Here is a 26,916-nt window from a genome sequence, read left to right on the forward strand (position 1 = left end):
AGTAGCGAAGGGTGACTTTTGGAAAGAGGTAGGCTGTGGTGGCCTGAGAAAAAGAGCACATGTCAGGTAGATATACTTACGAGAAATAAGAAGATAATACTAAATTACTACTAATTAATAGGTACACATTAATGACTATGACACACTAATTTAATGAAACTTCATAAACTCACCGACGACATAAAATTGAGCAATGCGTTTAAATTACATATTTTTCAAAACATTTATATACCTACATCAAAAATCATTAGATAAAATTTCTTTTTATTTTTAAAAATAATCTATATTTATTAATATTCCATTAAACCCCATATAAATATATTTTGTAATTACTTATCTAATTATTAATTATTTTGGACAAAGTGCAGTCATGACAACAATATTATGCGCGAAGGTTTTAGGCTCTGCGATAGGAGCCTACCATATGTCATACAATTCGATAGACTGACTGAGGTTACGTGACGTAAAGTCCTTACGAAAAAATATACCAATTCCTTCACACATATTATGACATAATCCCACCTTTATGGCTGTGGCATATTTTTTAGACCTTCTGTATAATACAATCCTACATTTATACGACATCTGTCGCTGGCAAATTAAATTATTTTTATAGAATATGAAATAATCAAGTGATTATATAAATATGTCGATATGCAATTAAAAAATATTTTTTAAGAAGGTAGGCTTTAAATAATCGCCTAGTATGGAGTATTCGCCACTGCTGTAGAGTGTAGTGTAGATACTAGGTGCGGTGTGAATTTTTAATCTGCTTCAACTAATAAGTTATATTACGTTTATAAGTTATATAATGTTTGGTATTGTTAGATACTTAACATTGTAAGATCATATTATTATAAGTAGACGAGAAAACGCTATATATAATATTGTTAATTAGGTAGTAAGTATATGAAAAATAAAAAATCTCCCTCTAAATCCGAGGGTCACTAATTTAATTTTTTTACGAGTATTTTCTTGTGGTTTATAAGTACATAATAAATGTTTGTCAGATTCCTTACCAACCTATCTGGTAGCTAGGCGTAATGATCAATTGTTGACGAGCGATTGATAACTCATAATATTATGTATTTAGAAAGGACAAAAAGGGAAATGAGTGGATAAGGAGACGGGCAAGGGTTTGCGATGTAATAGAGTTCGCAAAAAATCTTAAATGGAAATGGGCTGGGCACATAGCTCGCAGAAGGGACAATCGTTGGACAAACTTAGTCATCCAGTGGTATCCAAGAGGTACAAAACGTCCGCAAGGTAGACCTAGAGGCCGCTGGATCGATGAAATGATAAAGTTCAGCGGACGTACGTAGCAACGCAACGCACAGGACTGAGAGAAGTGGAATCAGCTTGGATAGGCCTTCATCCAGCAGTGGATAGATTCAGGTTGATGATGATGATGATTGTAAGTAGCTACCTACGTATGTACATATAGACCAAAATATCAAAAAAATAACATTTATGCAAATATGTTTTATTGATATGGATATAGGTACCTATACCTATTTTAGATTTGAATATGAATGATATGAAATTTAGGTATGATTATATACTTAATGTAATATTGACATGCGCTTTGCATTTCGATTAAAACAGTACCCGGAGAGCATAAAATCGCTCTGTAATCACTTTCATTGCGTAATGGCATGGGATTCACACAAAGTGAAGGCCAGATTCTGAGAAGGTGAGCATGGACATTCTCATTTTTTGTTACCTTTGTGATGCGGTGGTTCGGGAAGCGTGTGTGTATTGAAAATCAAACGGTCCATTCATCAAGCGAGCAATAATGTTCACTCGATTGACGTCCGCGGCAGTCACAATATTTAGTGTCGTGGTGAGACGTAAATGGCTGTCATTTTGTTGTTCGACTATAGACTGTGGGTCCCACTATGCATCCGTGGGGGACGCCGTGACAATTCATGGGCGCACTTATTCATTACAATATTTGTTATTCTTTATTCTTCACAGAATATACATTTTTAAAACCTAATTATTAAAATATCAAATTTAATTATTAAAGGGGGTAGAAAAAGACAACAAGAAACTAGTACATACTTAATATTATCATGCGCATAGTATGCAACATTGTCACGCCAGATTTTCCAACTTTAAAATAAGTACTATTTTTGTACAGTGTTTAATGTTTAAAACAAATTAATAACGTGTTGCTGTCACCTGCATTACACACTGAAAAGTAATGGTTTCTTATTAAAGCAAACGTGCATAAGTAGGTATATAAAAGTCCCATATCACACCAAAGAGCTGACTGGGGGCATTCATTCTGCCCTGCGAGAAGCGGAAGATCGAGAAGGATATACAGTCTAGGTCGCTCAAAGGATGGCAACATTTTAAAGCGGTCACGATCCTCAGTCATGATTGTACGACCAAGAAGAGATCACACCATAATATTATGTGCTCTCTTATATAGCAATAGTGGGCTGCTTGTATCTAATTAACTAACTTACTTCAGGTTAAAGAAATTATTCAAAAATCAAGACAATTTTTTTTTAAATAATCGTTTTTGTGAAGTTTCTCCCTTATTTGGAGGGTATGATGGATATTCACTTTAAATATACCTGTATAATATTATTATGTAGAAGTGTTCCTTGACTAATTGTTTTCGAAATTGCATTTTTTCTTCTCATTCATTATAATATACCTATTCATAGTAATACTGACAACTCTAACGTACAATTATTGCCTTTTTTACAGACGCAGGGTAGAAATACCATATTGTAGATATCATTCTGTTCTTACATCCCATTACATCCATAGAGAAGAAAACACGGAAAAGTAATTAACTATATCACAAATTAATCATATTTTGACAATAAAGAAAGATTTTTAATATACCTACCTACATATTAATCAGGATTCTCGGGAGATTTTTATATGTCCATCTACAATCTTTAATTTTCACAAGGTTTATTATTTATTGATCAATCATCTAGATTGAATATAAAATAATGTCTACTGAAGAATATAATTATTTCTGATTTTTATATTAATATCTACAATTAATAATAATCTCAAAGTATTATTAGCAGTATCTACACCCCTGTATCAATGTCCTCATAGGGCATCTAAACAGATAACACCCGATCACAATGCTATTTAGTATTATATTTATAGTGATCCCTCACAAAATGCATTTAATGGAGATTTGGGTGTGCATTTTACACCGAGATTCTTTATTACGTTGCATATTACACAATAGGATCAGTTTTGTGGTTTACGGAACATCTGTGTATATTTTGGATGCTAGAAATGTTACGGTGTCAAAACCATATGTCGTTTTTTTTTCATTCGGCTTATGTCAATTTTTTATGCTCATGTTCTATTGGCGACGACCATTATGCTAAAAAACAAATTTACAAAAAGGCCGAATCGTATCGGTTTGATTTATTTAGTTTTGATTGCAAATAGTGTAACTTGTTATGTCTATAAAGCGACATTTTAAAATTATACAGTATGTAGGTAGGTATAAAAAGTCATAATAATTATAAATAACTTCTTAGGTAAATCATTTATAGTAGGTATTTTTAAGGAAACTATTTAGGCTTATTTTAATAATGAAATTTAATTTTAAACCGTATTTACATACCAGTACAATGTTTGGCTTCGGAGGTTTAGCGAATCGCTACAAATTCACAGACATTTTAGCCCAAAAAAATTCTAGGTGGGTACATTATTAATTCTCATCAATAATCATCACTTAGGTAACCATTTTTCAATATAATTAAGCCTTCAAAATAATAAGATTATATGTATTTACATATTGGTTGATCGATAGTTACAGAATATAATAAACGATTCAATTTTGGCTAGATACTTTATTTCTAATTATTTATATTCCTATTATCATCATCACTGTCGCCACTATAATCTAATGTGGGTCTTGGTCGTCTCCAGCAGGAAATGTTTCCACTCCACTCTTTGTGGGTCAGTTGTCTTTCATATTTGACATGTGACAGTCGAAATGTGTAGCTGTAGAAGGAGACCAGAGAACTCTTAATGAAGGAGACCCAGAATCTTCGAGGCGAATACGATGAAGGGATCTTACGGCAGATAAAGCGGAACGGAGACATTTCCTGGAGGCGACCAAGACTCACATGGGTTATAGTGCCGATGATGATTATATGCTTTGTCTCTTGTTAAGAGTGAGTGTAGCTTAACGAGAACTAAAGCATGTGGTTTATTATAAATTATAATGTTAGTAGGTACCTAGTGTAGGCGTATAAATAGTTCGCTGTTATAATATAAATATAAATGAATATGTATGTAGGTACATAACATATTTGACTGTAGGTACCTATTTATAAAAAATTAATGACACTGTAAATATCATGTTAAATATATCATGTTCTCGAATCGATAAATTATTGTCAATGAGAAATTTATTATAGCGGGTCTTATTGACTAGCTTGACATATCAACGATGCCTACATACAATATGCATGCATGACGGCGAAAATGCGTTTTCTGTATAGATAGAAAGTGAAAGTGAAACAAAATGACTGTAATAATTTAAATTATAGTATTTGCAAACGGTGAATTAGTTTGTTGGATTGATAATGGTCTGTTAAGAGACATGTATATTAATCATCACTCAAATGTAATGTATTTATAAATATATATTATATAAAATGTTTCGTTTAGAAAGCCATTAGGCTCCTGTCTAGTCTATATCAGGTGTTCTGAACTAATACAATGGCATGACATTTTTATATTTTGGGCACGACTTATGGCTGATATAAGTAGGTAAGATGATGGGATAACAATTGAGAATGAATAAAAAATAGTGAAGAACGAGTAACTGTAAATAAATGTCAAATCTCTATAGAAATCATAAAATGCATAGATACCTACCTAAGTTTAACACGAAATAAATAAGTATAGATGTTTCGTTCTACATCGGCACTGTTGTACGCTAAAATTGCTTCGCATCTGTGTTGGTATTATTTGTGTGTATGCATTAAGCCCTGTAATAAAACCTTACTTAGAACCGCCTGCAATTATTACCGTATCACCAATTGGTTATCCGTGCAGTTTAGGGGCATAAAAGGCGGAGTTTCTATTGTTAAAGACAGTTGCTGGTAATAAACATACCATAAACTCATTCTTTGCAATCGTCTACAGTGTGTTCTGTGACACCCCCGTATGGTCCCCATTTGGGGATGTCTTTGTGTATCTGGAGACGCCCGAATCGGTATCAAAGCCAACAAATAATAAAGCGCTGATTACGAAAATAAATAATGTTAAAAGTCGGCCGGCAACATTGTCTTTGACCGTTGGAGATATGCAACGTCGCCCAAGAAAAAAAACCGTTGGGAATGATTTTTCAAGATGGCGCGCAGATCGCGACAAGCAGCAAAATCGCGAACGCGTACATTTCGCCCTCCGTAGAATTAAATTATTAAAAAATGTAACCATATAGTATAATATTAACGTAAATAAACTCGCCGTTTTCCATCATAATTCCGGTGTGTCAATTATCTACCTCCAAATCCTAAAACGCAGACGATAAACCAGAAACTAAAAATAAAAGTGACAGTTGAGAAAATCTCTTACCAAAATGGAGGGGAGTGATAAGTGGCCCCAGTCAACGTGGGACTACGCTTCTTGATTTTAATCGTCTGGAATCAAGAAGCAGGTGAAATTTCTTTCACCCGGCCACACACCCTGAGATCCAAACACCGGAATAGGAAACGGCGAGGAAAAAAACATCCAGAGGCTTGCCTCTGGTGGCGCTCAACAAAGTATAATAAAAAGCAGTAGAAAGAGGATGCTGCCAAAGCCAAGCCAGTGAAGAAAAGAGCAGAAACACCCGGATTGCGAAGTCAGGGCTCCCGATGTACTCCCGACCAACTGCATCCGCCAACGAACTTGGCCCACGGACGAGTGTATCGGGCAAGACCCTGGCTCCAACGAGGGAAAACGTCGTCAAATGCCCTGCATCATCAGCCGCTTGAGCCCTCTTCGTCAACAGCAGCGTGTCTGTGAGCCTTGCAATCAGCCCTGGCCCAGATGCACCAGGATGAAGAGAGCTACAAAGCGGCCTTCTTCAGCTGAGCAAAGCAGCCTCCATCATCGGAAAGCAGCCAAGCAGCATCCTCAGCCATTAGCATCATAGATTAGTTAGTTTTTAGTGTTTTGTGTTTGGAAGCGATGTATAATAAGTTATTTCAGTGCTCGAAGTGGAAAATTTTACAACCCGGAGCGGTTGTATGAGGCAGAATGGCGTTCCGGTCCATTTCGGGCCCTGATATATTTTTAAAATTATTTTTATAAACTCTAAAGCCATTTTAAGTATAAAATTAAGTTTTCGCATATTATATTAGTATAATATCAGTGCAGTGCGTGTAATTCGATAGCCGCGGCAGGGCAAGCGAGCAAAAAAGGGGGTCGAGTAATGCGCCGGTATGCATTTTCGTGAGGGATCGACTGATTTTCGGACGGTCGCTGTTGGGAAGGCTGGGTGCGACGTCCTCTCTCAGCATCCGCCCGTACGGTAGACATGGGGAGCCGCGAACCACTACGCCCACAAAGCGGCGTAGTGCTGCATCCGAAACTCTCCGGTTGCCGACGGTCCGAGGGTGTTGAGAGGGCTGGGCGCGACGCCCTCCTCTCTCAGCAGCTTTACGGTAGGCCTGGGAACCGCGAACCACTATGCTACAGTGCTGCATCCGAGTCTCTCCAGCCGCCGACGTACCGGGAGGGCTTCGATCCTTCAACGTCTAGAAATGCAACCCCCCCTTATCAAGCCGCCGCACTGTCCAGTTACACACGCTATCGTAATCAGCCCTTAGTTGGCCCGATCCCCATTCGGGCCTTTCCGGAGAGGTGCGCTTGTGACACCCCCGTATGGTCCCCATTTGGGGATGTCTTTGTGTATCTGGAGACGCCCGAATCGGTATCAAAGCCAACAAATAATAAAGCGCTGATTACGAAAATAAATAATGTTAAAAGTCGGCCGGCAACATTGTCTTTGACCGTTGGAGATATGCAACGTCGCCCAAGAAAAAAAACCGTTGGGAATGATTTTTCAAGATGGCGCGCAGATCGCGACAAGCAGCAAAATCGCGAACGCGTACATTTCGCCCTCCGTAGAATTAAATTATTAAAAAATGTAACCATATAGTATAATATTAACGTAAATAAACTCGCCGTTTTCCATCATAATTCCGGTGTGTCAATTATCTACCTCCAAATCCTAAAACGCAGACGATAAACCAGAAACTAAAAATACAGTTGAGAAAATCTCTTACCAAAATGGAGGGAAGTGATAGTTCATATAGTGATTGTTATCGAAACGATACGCATACTACCTATATACCTACCTATATATAATTTTTAAATTATTCATTTTTTCTGTTTAAGTCAAAGATTTTGAATAAAAGAGCTTCTCCTATTTTCAATAAAAACGCATTGAAGCAAAACACTATTATTGGTTGCTAAGGGGATCTAATTGTTATAAACGTGCGTTACTATGGAAATCAATATGAAAATGTCTAAATGACATTTCAGTTTTTCCATGAAAATTATTGGATGGCCCGAATTTAGATTTACATGTGACAATTTTTATTAGACATAAAATAATAAAATGTACAAATCAGTAGGTATACCTAATATTTACTGTTTTATTTTACGTGAATATAAAAATGTACCTAGGTAAGTTTAAAAAAATACGAATGTAAGATAATATGATGTTCAGATAGAGATACCTACCGACATATCTGCACTAGCAGACGCTTTAGCTATTTGTCTACTTACGCAAGTAAAAAAGTATCTAGTGGTACATTTTCTTCTTTCTTCCGATACATACACTTCCAAAAAAATGGTTTCACTAACTCAGGGTTTGACTTTCGACACCTTCAAACTATAAAATATATAGGTATTATGCATCATAGATAGATATAAAACTCCAAGGTGCCGAAATGTAAAATTAAGTTCAATGAAAACGGTATTATTTATGAAAAACGTTTGCACATAAATTTAATTTCTATCAAGAATTTCTCCATCAAGCCTTTGGATTGTGATATTATTGTTGTGTTGATATTTATGAGATACTACCTAACCAGGGAACTCAGAAATAATGGGAACTGAAATAGATAACGGGTAAGGCGATAGCAGGTAACCGACTCGAGTAAGGAAGTATTCGGGTTAAACTTACACACGTATCAAGAATACGTTTTAAGTCGAATACTGAAAACTGCTCTCGGTTTATGCATTGACGCTCATTTAATGTTGGTGTATTATCCACACTATTGCACGTGCATAATGCGTGATTCATTTTCGTAGGAAACTCACACATTCAAAACCCTGCATCAAGATGCGGCGTATTGAATATAGCCTATCGGTATTCTATTTATTATCTGTTCTGTGTACCTACCTAACTATAATAATTATTCATTCTGTTTTTAAATATTCAACTTATCTATTGGATACCTACCTATATAAACCTGAAAACATCATAAAATAATATTATGAATATATTAATGGTATTTAGTAGGTATATACTTAACTCACATTATAACAGAGCTAATTGGTACCTAGTTAACTTATATTTATCATCTAATTAATATGCTTCATCGATATAGGAAGGTTTTCGTCAACGTCTCAATAATTCATACTGTGGATATCTTATAGACATACCTACATATATTTAATATATATATATATATTATTATGTAGGTAGAAATCTACAATCTCAATTTAATTTAATCTGGAATGAGTACCACTAAAAAAACTTGGGATATCACTGAAACACAAATAAGCAATAAATCCATTCAATAATATGCTACGAACAAACAATAAAAAACAACTTCGTCAACTCTGCATTGCGTAATAATAAGGTTTTATTGTTGGTGGTCGGAGAAAGCTATCAATATGATGCTTAGGTACTTACTCTCATATAATATGTTTTGATACCTACTAGAGACCCATGTATACGTAGATCCTCCACAATAAATTTATATTAGCTATTACCTTCCGAGGTAGGCATTATGATAAATAGCTGTCAATCAAGTCTCCCAAGTGAAAAGGTTTCTCAAACTCTCCCTTCAAATTTAGAGAGTTGAGCGCTAATTAGATATTATTTTCAATAGGTAGGTATCTATGTGTTTCTCGATTTTATATTTTTTATGTTTTATACCTAAGTACTGAACTGACGTATAATAATGAACCTTTTATCTTGATTTTTCGCAAAATCCAAAATTGTGTTAAAGTTGGTACATATTGTTCTTCACCAACTATAAATACTATAAATACGGCAGTGGCGAAGAGTCTTTCGACTGAGCCTAACCTAAGACAAATGAATTTTAATTATTAACGTAGTATAGCGACAAAAACTGAATAATGAAAGACTATTCTACAATTACGTTAACTTATAAAGTAATTATTTTATCACGAGAAAATATTTACCACTTAAATGTAGGTACTAATTGGTTGAAAAAAAAAATTTACTTCTGTGTTTAAATAAATAAGATCGTGAAATCTCCCGATAATTAAAGTTTAAACAAACCCAATGACGTTACACATAATATTCCACATTGTCTGGGTGAAATATATGTATTATTCATAAATCTACGCTGTCATATCGAACAAAATTATAAAACAGTATGCTTTAAAAAAATATATATAATAATATGTAGGTAGGTATGCCTTATAGCCGGCTTATAGTATATTATTACCAATCTACCGACGACAATTTCATCTTCCTGACTATTTGATATAACTACTATAATTGTTGTACATGTATAGTGTCATTTGAATACATTTATTTGAGACGTGACGTCTTACTTGTGGAGTATGCTCCAGTTGGTAGAATGGCCGCCAAAGTAGCCGGTTTAAGATGCAGACAATCAGAACAGTTTGTATTAGGTATATTTCGATATGGTTATAAAATACATTGTATGTACCTAGGTGTATCAAGAGAAGTCAGTCCTTCCTTGGTGTCCAATTCGTCCAAACATTAGTTCTGTGTATCGTTTATGATCTTCTTAGCAGTCTTCATCGGTATATGATCTCCTCGTCCTTTGGAGATTATGGAAAATCATCTTACATGGCTCGCTATTATCCATGTCCTTATCCGTTATCACGTTCTCTGCCTTTAAAACACATCAAATAAATCTGTAACGTGCACTGTCGACATTATTCTTCTTGAATTGTAGAAATAATGTACCTATACAATTCATGATTGCATCTAATAAGTTACACTCCGTCACCATGACATCGTCACCGTGAAAAGTCATCGAATTCTCACTCGTCATTGTTTTATAGTGCCTGTATATGTGCATGGATTCATTTGCACCAACAGTGAGTATTTTAAACTATCGTGACAATAACTGTTTACACGTAAATATGCTGACTGTCTTTCCGATCTCATTCTTGAAGAGTAATCGAGATGCGATGTTGTCATTTTATGGTACCTACTATTTGACAGTCGTAAGAATCGATTAACCTCAAAATGAGTCTCTGCGCGGTGTAGTTCGTTTTTTTCCGGCAGGTTCGCCACTATCGATCTACTGCGTAGGCGCAGATATCAGACAAATCCAACTGTCGTTTGAAAATTCAGAAGCTTTCGAACTTTTTTGATTCATGCATGCAATCTTGCAACTGCAGGATAGTACAATATGTTTTCAGCTGAAGAGAAAGAAATCAGTAGATGATTGGTAAAGTTTGGGGAGTAGTAGTAACAGTTTGAGAGATACTTGGCACAAGGCACACCCTATAACCGTAACTGGTAACGAGCAATCTAAAGAAGTGATAATTTTAAATTGTTTCTAGTTATCGGTGGCAGGATCACGTATGACCTGTTAATAACAAATACACTGTACAAACTGCTTTCGCTTCGTACAAAATCGTATCTATCAATTGGTAATTTTGTACAGAACGGTGTGGTATATCGCTCGGCTGTCTGTTACCGGGGCCCGAGTTTTTTTGTGAGTGAATGATGCGAGTCTATCAAAATATTTAATCGGGGATGGTCATTCACTAACAGTGCGTCTAGGAAATTTTTACAAAATAATATATCACACCGATTAAAGGCAGGTCCACAAAATTGATTAACTAACCTTTACTTCACCTAGTTTCTCTCAATTTCTCGAACATTTAGCATTGTAGCATCGCCGTGCGTTCATTCATTCTTTAATATAATTATGTATCTACATTGTGTATGCAATTGCAGATGAATCATTTTCTAATTTGTGCCGTCAGAAAAAGATAGTTAAGTACATCGTTTTAAGCAATACCTAAGTCCCGTCTCATATTATTATCTCAAGAAAGCGGTACCTTTGTAGGTATCAACATTTTATGATTTATCTGAAATTGTTTATAATTTTATTTTATTTATTTAAGTATTTAAGAAAACAAAACATTGTGGATATAATAAATCAAAATTCAGGACGTTCACAACATGAGATTTACATTATAACAAATAATCCTACTCTCAGAAGAGAAAATAATAATAATAATAATAACAATAATACCGATAAAAAATATATTAACTATTTTATAGAATAAAATAAAGTTTCAAAAACAAAATTCAAAGTACGTACATCATTGAAAATGTCTATGTCTTTAGGAAGCGCATTTACTAGTCTTGCACCCCTCGTTAATTAAATGGTAGGTACCTGATAGGCTTGACTCGAGAAAACAGTTGCGACCCAGAATAGGTCATGGCTGCGACCACGTAGGTAATTGACAGGCGCATATAAATTTAAATTCTTTAGGACGCCAGAATTAGAAACCATCCCTCGTGATAGCAGGCAAAAATGTTTGAAGAGCAACAAGAGAGTGAAAAGTGAGCATGCCTTATGGCCTATGGCCTATAGAAAGGCAGTCGGAAAGTAATCGTTTGATGAGTTAATAAAAGGAAAGTAGGTAGTTATATGTCTTAAAATAAAGACATCGAAGAAATTTCTTTTGAACGCGCTCTAAAATAAGCTTGTAGGAAACTTCATAAGGACTGCAGATAAAAGACCCATATTCAAGAATACTACGCACTTGCGAGACGTAGAGTGTACGTGTATGACATTCGGATTCTTGAATGGTTTGGCTTGTCGCATGATGAATCCTAGAGGCTTACTTGCACGCTAATGCCTACAATAACTATGTACATTATGTGATAATTTTTCTAGCTATGTAGGTATGTCCATGTCAAGATCAACGAATAAATAATATCCAGTAAAATTTATTAAAAAATCTATTTTTATCGCTACAAAATCTACATTTTTCAGCCAGGCAAATTGTCAAGATTTATTATAAGAATGAATTAAGCGGATCGTTTCTCTCCATCACTTACGCATTGAGATATGCGTATCATAATAATGAAATAAGTTTGAGGGGTTTTAGACACATTATAAGTTTTATTATAGTTATTATCTTAAATTAAAATAATAAATTTATTTGGTCTACTTTGAATATCAAAGAGTGACTGTTGTTGCATTTCAAAAAATGAAGAGAAGCCTTTTTCCTCTTAACAAATCTAATAACAGATAATGTAAAAATAACTAGGACGTCCCACAACGATGTTTTAAACCTGCCACGTGACGCCTCTGTGCTTTCGAATGTCATTACATTACAAAATAAATATTATTTACCTACCTAATATTCATTTTTATAATAATTATTACTTTTTTACTAATGAAGTTAGTAACGTCATTAGATATATTTTCGGTAATACTTACGGTAATAATTTATTTGATTAGGTCACAACCTAGTTCGATGACAAAAGATTGCAACTGGAAAAATAATTAAAATTTTCAAATAAAAAATAAATGTTATTAATAAGTTGAGTATTTTGATACCGTAATGCAATAAAATACCTACGAAAGTATTATTATGAACCAACTTGTACCGTCTAACAAACTGCTACAGAATCCCGCTGAGTTGGGAAAACGTTCAAGAAAGAATTCGCTTCCCCGCTATGATATTAGTTTATTTAAATAATAAAAAAATACAAAAAATCTTGCTTCGGACCCAGTGGCCTTTTATAATATTGCGCATTACCTGATTTCTTATAAGACATTAATATATCAAAAATCATAATGTGTGTATTTTTTCCCATTTCGATACGATTTATTCTTGTGGGGTTTTAAAATGGATTCAGAATTTTGACCGTCCTTAGAAAACAAATATTTTTTTATATGACAGCCTTTATTCATCATTGTAAATCTAAACGAAAAAACAGTGGCACAAATAATACCAAACTATTATGTCTAGCTTATGGTTTAAGACTGTGGATTGTGGATTACATTAGCCTAAATAGCCTATACTAAGAAACTGTAATAATATTATACCTATAAGTACTTAGTAAAATTAGTAATATTATTATGTAAAAAATAACTAGGAATAAGTGAAACTGTTGAATTTATATTATAATATGGAATTGCCTAAGTACTTAGTATGCCACATTTGGAATCTAATATTATACCTACCTATATGCACTGCATAAATTATTATATATTATTTAATTTTTTTCAAATTAGGTTAGGTAAAAACTTACAAAAATACAGGGAAACCATTTAACACAATATCGATTAGGCACAATTGGAAAAGACTCCCTGTTAGACGGAGGTAGCCAACTATAAAAACGAAATACACACGTCATAGTGTAATATTTTATGTAGATATTAAGTAAAGTACATACATATAATATACCTATTACGAGAATAGATAGAGTTTCACGTGGCAATGTTTTTGCACATGTTCGGCTTAACAGGGTTCAGTTTATTTTAAATACTTATTTTTGTACATAAATTTTTTATCACAGCATGAGCTTAATAATTTTTTATTGTTATAATAACCTATTTACTGTGTCTTATGTTGAAATTTCATTTACCTACTCTCTGTTCGAATGATAAACAAATTTGCTTTTTTTGCGATAATTGCATTATTATTAGGTAAGTATGTGGTATGTTCAGTACCTACGTAGTAGGTACCTACTTATTTTGTTTTTGAAATTTTATATTACTGTACCTACTGTTTATATTTTTTTCTTCTCTCTTGTAATTGTAACATTAATTGTTGTATTATATTATAAAAGTAAGTACCTATATGTGTATTTTTATTTACCTTGTTTGATTAAAACCATATTTTTTTCAATTTAAATATCATGTTGTGAACGTCCTGAATTTGGATTTGTTATTTCCATAATGTTTTGTTTCTTATTAAATACATAATTAATTTATAAACATAATCATGAGTCTCCTCCATGTGTTGGGTGTCGAAATATACCTGCAGCTTCCTGATTTAATTTATTTTTTTAAGTTGCAAAGAATCTGGAAGCAATAATTTACATAGAAATGTTTACCGTGAAATTTTTGATCTCTTCTCATTTGCATACCAAATACATCACGCATGTATGATTTTACGTAATTACCTACCTGGATGAAAAATATTGTAATGTCGTGTCGGCATGTTGATAGCAATGATAACATAAGATTTTAAACTGCCTTTATCAATATGAATTATAAAAATATTTTTTATTCATAAAACATACCTAGATACTTACCTACCTAATAATATGTACCTACTTACCTATCTACCGAGGTACATAATACATATTTTTATGGGTGATATTATGAAGTTAGAGCCATTATCTCATCAATACTTTGCTTTCACGACACTCAGTCTCGCGATATTCTCGTCCAGTCGTCTACCATGCAAGAGGTCCTTGGCGTCCCTCCTTATAATGTATCTTCAACGAAGTCTCAATGTTCCCACGGGTCTGTTCGCCCCTGGGAATCCTTTGATGATCTTGCATGGAAATCGAATATAGCTTATCATGGAGACAATCTACCGATCTGATCTTTATAGGGTAATCTGAGCTAATTTGGTGATACTAAGCACAAAGCTTAATTTCTTGATACAACATACTCCTTGTATCTTTAAGATTTTTGGTAATTCTTATAAAAGTTTCTTGCTAGACATCAAAATAGCCCATTTAAAACACTTGTCATTCTACTAATTTAGGATGCTTGAAATTGTGCTAAATCGAGCTTAGGTACCTACTTGATGATTCAAATTCAAATTCAAAATCAAATTCAGTTATTTTACATATAATGAACGTGATAAATTATAAATTCAAAGTGTTCACGACATGATATAAAGGAAGTGTTAACAATTTTCTTAAATATATTAATAATAATCATTGTTTAAATAACTAGGTACATAGGTATATATTTTTAACCTACTGAACATAATAATATTAAGTACCTACTATGTGAGTGTTGTCTAGTGATACCCATCCATCCTTTTTTACTCAGTTGGTTCCAAAACGAACACGCTATCCAGTTATGGTAAAAAATGTAACAGGAAAAACAGTAGTTTCAGGTTACGACTGAACATTATCATGGAATTATTATTTCGAATAACTATCATCGCATGATTGCCGGGCCATTTTCGATTATCTAATGATGATTGTACGACCATCTTACGCACGCAACATCTTTCACCGCAGACTCATAAACGTTTGAGAAATAAACAAAGCCAAGCTACATCCCTGGCGCGGCAACTTGTTGCGACCTCTGTGGAGGGGATGGGTACCTCCCACCCCGCCCGAAATAAGCTGGAGAGGGGGTAGGAGCCATCAACGCACCTCGCATCTCACCGCATTCAGGTTAGTCTGCTCTCAACGACTAAAGAGAGCGGTTGATATTATTTGAATGTCAGTTAGCGGAACTTAAAGTTTACTAGTTGAGTTTGAAATACGTGTGGAAGCTAAGAAAGTTTTTCGGAAATATGTAATAACATTGCGCTTTAATAATCATGGTCAATTTTATGTTGGATCTTTACATATAGTGGTATCAATAATGGATAAGTGTACCTAAAATCTAAAACTTTTTGTTGAAGCTGATAATAAGGTTTAGTGATAAAATGAACTGAGTTGTAAATGAAAACTTTTAGTTTAAGAATTATTGTCATTCTGACAGTCGTTTAAGATGAGTTCCATCTGTGTAAAGAGATGCTCTGTGCTTCCGTGTTGAGTTTGTGAGACAAAAAGTTGTTTGTTGTCGTCGGAGTGCAATGTTGACGTGGTTGTACCGTGGGAACAACAGTTACGTCAGTGCGAGTTTTTTACGCTCGGAAAGGTGACCGCCGTGGTATTCCATCAATATGTTACCCGCTTTGGTCATGCTACTCTGTGCTGCGGGCGGCGTCAGCGCCAGGGCCATGGCGCGCCCTGCGGAAGGAGCTCCGAGGCACTGCGCCTGGAGAAGGACGACAGGTCCCGACGGGCCTCTGGCGCTGTCCTGTCGACTCAGAACGGTCGCCGGGGCGTCCGCCCTCTTGGCGGACCTACCGCCGTCTCAAGCTGAAAAAGTATCGTCGCTGTCGTTGGAATGTAGTGATGTGCTTTTCTTCGAAAGTTCCCTGGAGATCGGCAAACGCTCGGATGACACCCCGGGCTTTCTCAGTCAATTGAAAAAGCTCAAAGAACTCAGCATTGAGTTTTGCAAGATACGCTACATTCCGGCGTCCGTCTTATCGCCTCTACGAGAGTTGCGCGGATTGTCATTGCGCACGCACAATACGGATTGGTCCGCAATGTCGATGGAGTTTCACAGAGAGAGCTTCAACGGTCTCTCTGAACTGCGGACTCTCGATCTCGGCGACAATAATATCTGGACTCTGCCGACTGAAGTATTCTGCCCGCTGTTCAGCCTGAAGGAACTCAATTTAACTTCGAATAGGTTGCAAGACATATCGCAGATGGGATTCTCCGACTGGGGAGACGGTCCCACCGCCCCGGGGAAGTCGTGCAACACGGCGCTGGAAACGCTAGATATTTCCCGCAACGATATCATAACTCTCCCAGATAACGGCCTGTCTAGCTTGCGCTCACTTCAAAACTTATTCCTGCAGGACAACGCGATATCTTCCGTCGCCGACAGAGCGTTCGTGGGGCTCAGCACTCTCCAGGTCATGAACCTCTCGAGCAACAGCCTTGTGGCGCTTCCGCCGGAAATGTTTCAATCGTCGCGAGAGATAAAACAAGTATACCTGAATAACAACTCGATCAGCGTTCTGGCGCCCGGGCTTCTCGAGGGTCTCGATCAGCTGCAGATCTTGGACTTATCTCAGAACGATCTCACGAGCGAATGGGTGAACCGGGATACTTTTTCCGGTCTGGTCAGATTGATCGTCTTAAATCTATCGCACAACAAAATATCTAAAATCGATTCGCTTCTATTTCAAGATTTGTACAATCTTCAATTTCTGAGCTTGGAACATAACAAAATATCGAGAGTATCCGAGGGCGCATTTTCCAACTTAAAAAATATCCATTCCCTGTCGTTGGCGCACAACAGGTTGACGCACGTGGATAGTCACCATTTTTCAAATTTGTATGTACTGAGTCAGCTGTTTTTAGATGACAATATTATTGAAAGCATACAGCCGCGGTCTTTTGAGAACATAACGAAATTGCACGATCTCGGTCTCAGTGGAAATTTTCTCAAAGAAGTTCCGGCGGCCGTTAAAAGTTTACGATTTCTGAAATCGTTGGATCTCGGAAAGAATAATATCACATTTGTTGAAAGTTCTCTATTTGAAGGACTCGACGGCTTGTTTGGACTGAGATTAGTAGATAACAGTATAGTAAATATTACAAAAGATGCTTTTATTACGATTCCATCTTTGCAAATATTAAATTTGGCATCTAATAAAATTCAACATATAGACCAGAGTGCTTTTGAAGCGAATTCGGCAATACGAGCAATTCGACTCGACGGAAATCGGCTCACAGACGTGCGAGGAGTTTTCACTAATATGGAAACACTCGGTTGGCTGAATATTTCTGATAATAATTTGATGTGGTTCGACTATAGTCATCTGCCTGCAAAACTAGAATGGTTGGATATGCATCAAAATCGGATACAAAAACTAGATAATTATTTTGATCTCAAGACGAATGTAAACATTAAAATGTTGGATGTAAGTTATAATTTATTAACAAGTATCGATGAATCGTCGTTGCCGAACAGTATTGAAGTGCTTTTCTTGAATGACAATCAAATTAATCGAGTGAACGCAGGAACATTTTTACATAAACCAAATTTGGAAAAGGTCGTATTATATGGGAACAAATTGAGAACATTGGACGTAGGGGCGTTCGCTCTTACGCCTGTTTCCGATGAAAAAGCACTACCTGAATTTTATATCGGAGGTAACCCTTTTCACTGCGATTGTACGATGGAATGGCTCCAGAGAATAAATCATATGAGTAATCTCAGACAGCATCCTAGAGCGATGGACCTGGATATAGTCACATGTTCGCTCGCACATTCCAGAGGAAAGGTGAATGATTTCCTGTTGGACTTGAAACCTTCTCAGTTTTTGTGCCCGTATGAAACGCACTGCTTCGCGCTGTGCCATTGCTGTGATTTTGACGCTTGCGATTGCGAAATGACTTGTCCGGATAAATGTTCCTGCTACCACGACGTGACGTGGAGTTCAAATGTCGTCGATTGTTCGAGTGCCGGATTCGATAAAGTACCTGAAAGAATTCCGATGGACGCTACCGAAATATACCTCGACGGCAATAACCTCGGAGAGTTGGGAAATCACGTTTTCATCGGCAAGAAGAAACTCCAGACATTGTATCTGAATAACAGCAATATAAACTCTATACACAATAGAACATTCAACGGAATCGACAGTTTAAGAGTGCTACATTTAGAAAATAATAATTTGGACAGACTCGACGGTATGGAGTTTAGAAAACTTACTAATTTGAATATTTTGCATTTGGAACATAATAAAATAAAGACAATACAAAATGAAACGTTCTCCGCTCTGGCGTCTCTGGACATACTCAAATTGGATAATAACGGCATTGTCGATTTTGTACCGTGGAAGATATTAAACGATGCGGCAGTTCAAACGAAAGTGTCTCTGAAGGGGAACGAGTGGCGTTGCGATTGTAGTACCATCGACGAGCTGGAGCAATGGCTCGTCGCCCATTCGGAGGACGCCAATAAATTACTGTGCCGGCGATCCGACGGCCTCTCCGCCAACGGCACCATCGCGTCCATCATCCAACAGTGCAAGCGGGAGGCCGAAGAATCCACCGTCGGATCCGTGACTCAAAGACACTTATTCATAGACTCTTCAAAATTATCTGAAAACTACATTCCTTATCTCGCCGTTGTGCTAATAGTGGCAATTGTAATTTTACTAATTTGTGCACTTTTGTTTATGTTTCGCGAAGAATTCAGACTTTGGGTGCATTCTAAATATGGCGTGAGAGTGTTCACGTGTTCGGCTAAAGATTTAAATGACTATAAAGATAGAAATTACGATGCTTATATTGTGTATAGTATTCGGGACGACGATTTCGTGACCAGAGCGATCGCCACCGAATTGGAGCAGACCGGACACTCACTCTGTTTGCATCACCGCGATTTGCAAATCGGAGATAGATGTTCGGACGAAGGAATAGTACACGGTGTAGAAAATTCTAAAAGACTGATTATAGTGCTTTCGATAAGTTTCCTTCAGAGCGAGTGGTACAAGCCGGAGTTCAAAGCCGCCTTGCAAAGTGGAATAAATTCGATCAACGCCAGACACAGGCGGCAAAAGATAATATTCATAGTTACGACGGATCTCAGTGCTTTAGATTTGGATCCGGATTTAAAGGTTTTACTGAAAACGTGCACTGTGATTGTGTGGGGCGAAAGAAATTGTTGGGAGAAACTAAATTTTCGCTTGCCCGACGTGAGAGTCAAATCCCCGGATCGAACGCTTCACGGTGTTAATAATCTCAAAAGTGTTGTGAACGCTGAAGGTGCTAAAAACGTTAATATGAGGTACACGGCTTCACCTACTTGTCACGATACTTGGTATAAATATTACGGCGGTGCGGCCGCGGTAGGTCCCGGAAGTCCCGGGGTGAACACCCCGAGTCCGACACAATCCACTTACGTGTCTGGCCTGGGGTCGGAGGACGAGGGATGCTCCGAGGGGTCTGGCCCTCTGGAGCACAGCTACGCGAGTATCGACAGCAGGGAAGAACACCCTCTGCGAAGGGAGGCTTGCCGCCCTTGTGTCCCGTGTGCACCTTGCCCACCCCCGCCAGCACCCCATCACGCGGCAACAAGGAAAACCTATTTCGTGTAAAATAACAATCCATTGAAAAATAATATTATGTTCCTTTATCATGGATTACGTTGGGACTAATAATTTTCAGTGAAATTAATTAATATTGATCCGTGCTTAGGGGTTATTCATTCTTGACATTACATAAATTCTAATCTTTTAAAATCGTGTTTTTGGAAAGATCATTTTAATCTGTTAACACAATTCAATTGAATTCTAACTAAACAAACATACTTCGTGTTTATGGGGATGCATATTTTTTAACTAATGACATGGATAAATATCAATATTTTTATTTCATGACTGAATTTATTCAAATGTTTGTATTATGTAAATGTAAATGATGTATGCATGTTAATTGTCTATAATAATGTTAATGTTAATAGTTGAACAATGAAACTAACTATGAAAAATAGAAGTATGTAAAGCAAGCAAGTGAATGCTCACTCGATTATTACTTACCTAATATATTTTATGTCCCAACGTGACATCATGAATTTTGACGTTTTCGTGTATAAAAAAACTGATGTAAATCTTTTTTCTATTGTAAATATTTTATTTTATTCAGACACATTTCCACTATTAATCAATCGTATTTAAATAATAAAAATACTTAATCGACCACGAATTATTGCCTAAGCAAACGAATATTATTACCAATTTTCTCTGTAAAATAATAATAAATTATAATATGAAGTGATATTCTTTACTCGTGTAAGTGATAATACCTACTGATTATATTATAGTATCCAACTAGTATTAGAAAAATATTAAAACATTTCAATAGGTTGACAATACATTTTTCGTTACACTTTATTGCAGCCCTGTGTCATTTCATTCAATTGCTAAATTTGCAGAAAATTCCATTTTGATTGTTTTATGCTTATTATTCTAGGCATTGTTGTATTAATTTGTTGACCTATTGACATATTGTCAATATGTTTAAACACAATTGCATAGTAGTAGTACCTACGTAAACCTACTTATTGTGCGTTGGAAAAAAATATATATAAATACAATAAAATTATTGGATACATTCTAATTGCGATTCCTATACATGTGAAAAACTTAATATGGTTTATTATAATAATTTATATTGATGGATTGTAAGGAATGGTTGTTAAAATTGGTCGGTCATATATATTATATTTTTTAATATATTGTTTGATAAGCTGGACTGTCGAAACTAGTCAAAATGTTTGCTTGTATTGATATTGATAAATTGTTTATTATTAATATCCTTTTTGTATATAATTTAGGAATTAATTTATTATATTAATTGATGAGTCATGCGATAAATATTTTTGCATTAAACGCTTACGAATATATCTTTTGTGTTTTATTTTTTATTGCGAGAAAAACATTACTTAAATATGTATTTATTTGTACAAACATGTTCTTATGCATTTGGAATTATTATTAGGTAAATATATCAGCAGTACCTTAATTATAGTACAATGATACATACATAAATAGATAGGCATTACACACCCCCATTATATTTTGTAAAATGTTATTTTAGTTATCAAAGCCATCCACATTTTTTTTAATACCTAAATTTTACATCCACTTTTTTTTACTATCATACTTTAGGAAACTCTTTAACTTATTCTGCAAATTATGGTTATTTATTTACAACTATATCCTGAGATAGATAGGTACTTACGCATGTGCTTTAACTAAAGTATTTGTTATACAATTTAAGTACCTGTATACTTATCATTCATGGTTTGTCAGAGTTTTTCGTCTAAAGTTTTTTACATTAAGAAAGAATTTTTATCATTTTTCCGTGACTTTCAATATAGTTGATACATAGTTTAAGTTTACATCAATAACTTGTTAGTAACAAATTTTTCAGGCAAGACTTTAAGTACCTACCTACACAATGTTATATAAATGGAATAGGTAGCCTGTAAGATAATCTTTCAACTAAAGAACCAATGAACTATTTTATTTAATATGTAAGTAGGTTCCTAGTTCAACTCCTAAGAAACAGCTTATGTCCACGTTTTTCTATTTTATAAAATAAAGTGACTTTAAGCAGGCTTTCACCATAATAATAATATTTTATTTCGCTTAGGTACATCGTCTTTCACCAGCTAAAATATCAACAAACGAAACCGTATTGGTTCATTGGTAAATTGATCAAGGAATGAATTTAGCTGACATTTGATAATAAGTTCAAAGGAAAATGCTTGCGATATTTTAAGGAAAAAAATAAGTATTTTGGTGTGGTAGTAGAATAAAAGTATTATAGAATAAAATAGGTATTTTGGTGTGGTGGTTCCATGGTACATATTAATCTATTAGTAGATGTCTTAAGTACATATAGTTACCTACAGTTGGTATACTTACAATAGAAATGTACCTAATTCGATATCTAAACATTAATAACCAAAAATTTGTCTAAAAGACTGTCATAATATAAATAAAGAATATCTATCATTTTTTTTAAGTTAATTATTTTGCAATTCATCGATGAATATATTATTATTATTGAAGGGAAGGTGTCTCCGAAATTTTATAAACATTTAGGAAATTATTTCAAGAAAGGGATAGGTACTCACGTCATCTGTGATATCTCAACTAAAAACATAATCAAATTGAATTATTAAAATTAATATCATTAAGAGCAATGGCTGGGTTTCGTCAGGCGGGCGGGCGGGCCATTTCGGTGAAAGTGGGCAACGTAAACCAAATAAATACGATTATTATTTTTATTCATTTTAATTCTTGAATATAGAGATGCATCGTTCTGCGACTCCACCCACCACGTGTTCGGTTTTAATTTGAAATTCCACCGGCCTACCGGAGACTGCATCCGTTGCTTTCATATCACGCGATGATTCCTAACAGGTGAATGATAAATACCTACAGTAGGTATGTAACTATTAAAAATATTTATTTTTAAAATTGCCTTTCCTCTGTGACTTTTTATATATCTCTATTTATTTCATAATACATTTTCACTTTTGACTGCACACGAGGTGTCTGACCATAGAGTAACAGAACAATTTTATTGGGTTGTAATAATAAAATTGTCGCATGGGAGACATTCAATAGTACTGAGTGTAGTGGGTTTGAGAATATAATATATTTATCATAATAATATACACATACTTATACCTATTTCTAAATTTAAATGAAATACAAAAACATAGTATCATTATAATATCTACTTATACTTATATTACATACTTTAATAATTATCAGGACTGATTTCGTCTACTACAAGAGGATATTCTCAATTAATTGCATAATATGCGGAGGAAATTTGTCAAATATGAATGTGTTAGTATTATAAACGCAGGTGTGCAACTATTATAGGGTAGAATAGTGTTTTTTTTTATCAACCGACTGAATTAATATATTTTATAAATTAAAATAAGTTTGTAAGTTTAATGATTTTTACACATAGGAACCCAGGCATCTAAAATATTATTTATACCGGAAAAGATTTTTGGTTGTCGCTTATAATAATACAAATAATCTTAAATCTTAACATGTTTTTAAAAATACCCATCTACTAAATATTTGTAACCTTTTTTGATCTGATCATTTTATTTAAAAAAATTAAATATTGTATGACGTCCACAACATGAGATATAAATTGAAAAAAAGCTGGTTCTAATCAAAAAAAGTTACTTAAATAAAAATATATAAGTAGGTACTTGTATAGGAAATATAAATAATCTCGCAAGAGAGAAGAAAAAAAAATAAAAAACATAAACAAACAATAAAATTTCAAAAACAAAATACACATCACTGAAAATGAATATGTCTTTGGAGAGCGCATTGACAAGTCTTACATCCCTCGTTGGTGGTGGCTGATAATCTTGACGCGAGGAAACGATTCTGACCCAGAATAATAGTCACGGCTGCGATCACGTAGATCTGGATGCATACTTAGTATTTAAATATATGTATGTACTTTATAAGATTTTTGTATGAACGATTTTATATTTAACGATATTACTTATATTATAATAATTATTATAGGCGCAGGTATAATATCTACATATTATTATTTACTATGCCTCCGATGAAATAGATGCGAGGCACCCGTCTCTACAATAATGAGTCGCGGGGACAAATGCCACGTCTGGCAAATTCACATGTTGTTTGGGTTGTATACATTTAAATATATATCTAAGTAGTTTTATGTGATATAAAGGTAGGTAGATATGTATAATTAATTTGAATATCTTTTTACTAAAAAGTATTATCTTGATTTTGCAAGAAAAGACGCCGCATCTCGTGGTTTAAGATTCTCTGTGATTGGTACGAATGCAGCTTCATCGGACTGTTACAGAGTGTGGCTGACCTCTGTTAGGGGTTGGCACGATTCATTATTTTTTGTTAGGAATCGGTAAACAGCAGACGTATTTTAGTGCACTAATCTTTCTGTTACTTATGTAAACATTCTATTACCTAATATAGGAGAATTATCAGAAAGATTATATACCTAAGTACCTATATTTTATGTAACTACCTATGTAAGTACACAGTGATAACCGTTATCGATATCTAACTACTTACCTTATTCACGTTATTGCGATTTTTCGAAAAATTAGAGAATATTTGTATTTCAGTAGACCTCAATATGTCTCTCTTCACCACCTCATCCCCTTTCTCTTCTTTAAATAGGGGGAACTGGCATTAAATTTAATCAATTTTCGGGGAAAAATCTACCTACCACCTGGTATACTGATTATATTTGTGATATTTTCATAATGTAGATAGGTAGGTATTAAAACAACAAGAAATCTGGTGATTTGATTTATTATTTCATATTGACTAGTTGAATAATAATATGTTTTTTTCTTTTAATAAATAATATAAGTATACAAATTTATTAAATATAAACTAAACTCATGCAATATTTTAATATACATCGCTCAATCTGGATGTTTGTATCCATACAAACGCACACTACGCTTCTACATAAATCGTTCCGCAGGACAAATAACTGCATTTAAATTGGCCCTTAACAATTTTTAATCGTATGGGTTTGTCTTTACCCCTTTATTGGGGTCTTTGTTCGATCTTTTGATCGTTGGTACTTGAGCTTAAATTTGTTAAGAGGAGAATGCTATCGATCGATACCTACCTGTGTATCTCGCCAAAAATGTAAAACATGCCCTCTAAAACTAACAAAAATCTACATGCACTATTATAATACAGGTTTAAACCTTTTGGATTTTAGTATTGTGGATGAGTGTAATGGGTCCGGATCGACATTCCGAAAGCCGAAAACTAAAACTTAGATATTTCCACTTTTAATAAGGTAAAATAATGAATTCAATAATTAATTACAATGTCACATTGGATCTAAGGGATAACCTAGTTAGGTACCTACTAGTAGGTATATATAATTCAGATAATTTAGATATTATGTAATTATAAGTTCATGATATTATCTACTTAACTCGGTAATCACCATCCTCAGTAGGTAACGAAACAAACCATTATAAGAGATAGTTAGATATTAAGTAACTCAATAATCATTTGTAAGTTGCTTACCTAATTTGGCTTTGTAATTATTATTATCTTGTGCATTTTGCATATTTATAGAGGATACCTATATAAAATGCAACTACCTATTCGGGATAACGGTTTTCTGTATATCGTCCGGCACCTTAGTTTAATAATATTATGTAGGTAGTACCAGTACTAGAAAATATTTCTAGTGACGAAATTACGAAAAATCAAATAAATGCATAGTTGTAGATATATTTAAAATTGTTAATAATTCAATACCTGCGTATGTCTAAAAAAAGTCTTTTTTATTAAAAGGTTAACTTACATTAAGTATATTTTTTTAATAAACTATGAATATTTAGTTAGATTGTTAGAAGTTAATATATTGTTATGTGATACTTAAGTACCTAGATATTTTTTTCGTGATTATCCTTAGATATTTCTTAAAAATACATTTAGTTGTCTCCATCGTATTTTTTTATTCCGATTTCGATTAAAATTGTCTCAAATACACCAACTCAATATCTCCCCCCCCCCCATGATGAAGAGTAGGTTAGATTATTATATTTACCAATAAACTTATATGTTCTCATTTAGTTATGTTGTGGCAAGTATTTTTATAATTCCATGCCTCATCTCTCCGCTTAGTACCTATTGAACATTAATGTAAGGTTATTATTTTAAAATCAACCTCAGAAAAAATGGAGAGTAAAATTCGTGGGTCGGGATGTGTAGTCAGGTAAGTCACAAAACAGCAAAAATGAGATATGAATGCCACTATACTAAAAAAAAAAAATCTTTCGTTCTGTGTAGTCAGATAAGTCGTACGTCTCACCATTAGCGAGATGCATTTTCAGTCAAAACATATTTTTTATTTTACGGGGTGTGTACACAGTTAAGTCACATGAGTAGTCAGATAAGTCAACGTTTTGTGTGACTTACCTTACTACTCATGGTTGGCTTATCTTCAAACGTCATACCTACTCCATGTTGATCTTGGTGAATCTAACGAATTTTTTAAGATATTTTGAGAAATTTTGAAAAAAAAATAACAACAGAACGTTAGTAAAATAGTCATATTTTAATAAATTATGACTTATATAAATAAGTATGTGTATTATTAGTATATTATAAAAAATATACCAAATTTATCGAATTTGATTTATTTAACTCTAAAAACACGTAAACAATATCCAAACAAATAATCTTGCTTCTAGGTTCAACCACATACTCCAATAACTTGTATGTTGACGATTCATATGGTAGCATAAAACATCCTGATTTTAATATTCAAGAATTATTAGTTTAATTTACCAACATTGA

The 26,916-nt window shown here is 34.5% G+C and overlaps 1 pseudogene; it reads left to right on the forward strand.

The window, feature by feature from the left end:
• The first annotated feature begins 15,653 nt into the window (after positions 1 to 15,653).
• On the forward strand, positions 15,654 to 20,725 carry LOC147075535 (toll-like receptor Tollo pseudogene; annotated as a pseudogene).
• Positions 20,726 to 26,916: the final 6,191 nt, after the last annotated feature.

Source organism: Rhyacophila brunnea, unplaced genomic scaffold (assembly GCF_057557595.1).
Source record: "Rhyacophila brunnea isolate RB1 unplaced genomic scaffold, BYU_Rbru_1.0 scaffold_14, whole genome shotgun sequence".
NCBI lineage: Eukaryota > Metazoa > Arthropoda > Insecta > Trichoptera > Rhyacophilidae > Rhyacophila > Rhyacophila brunnea.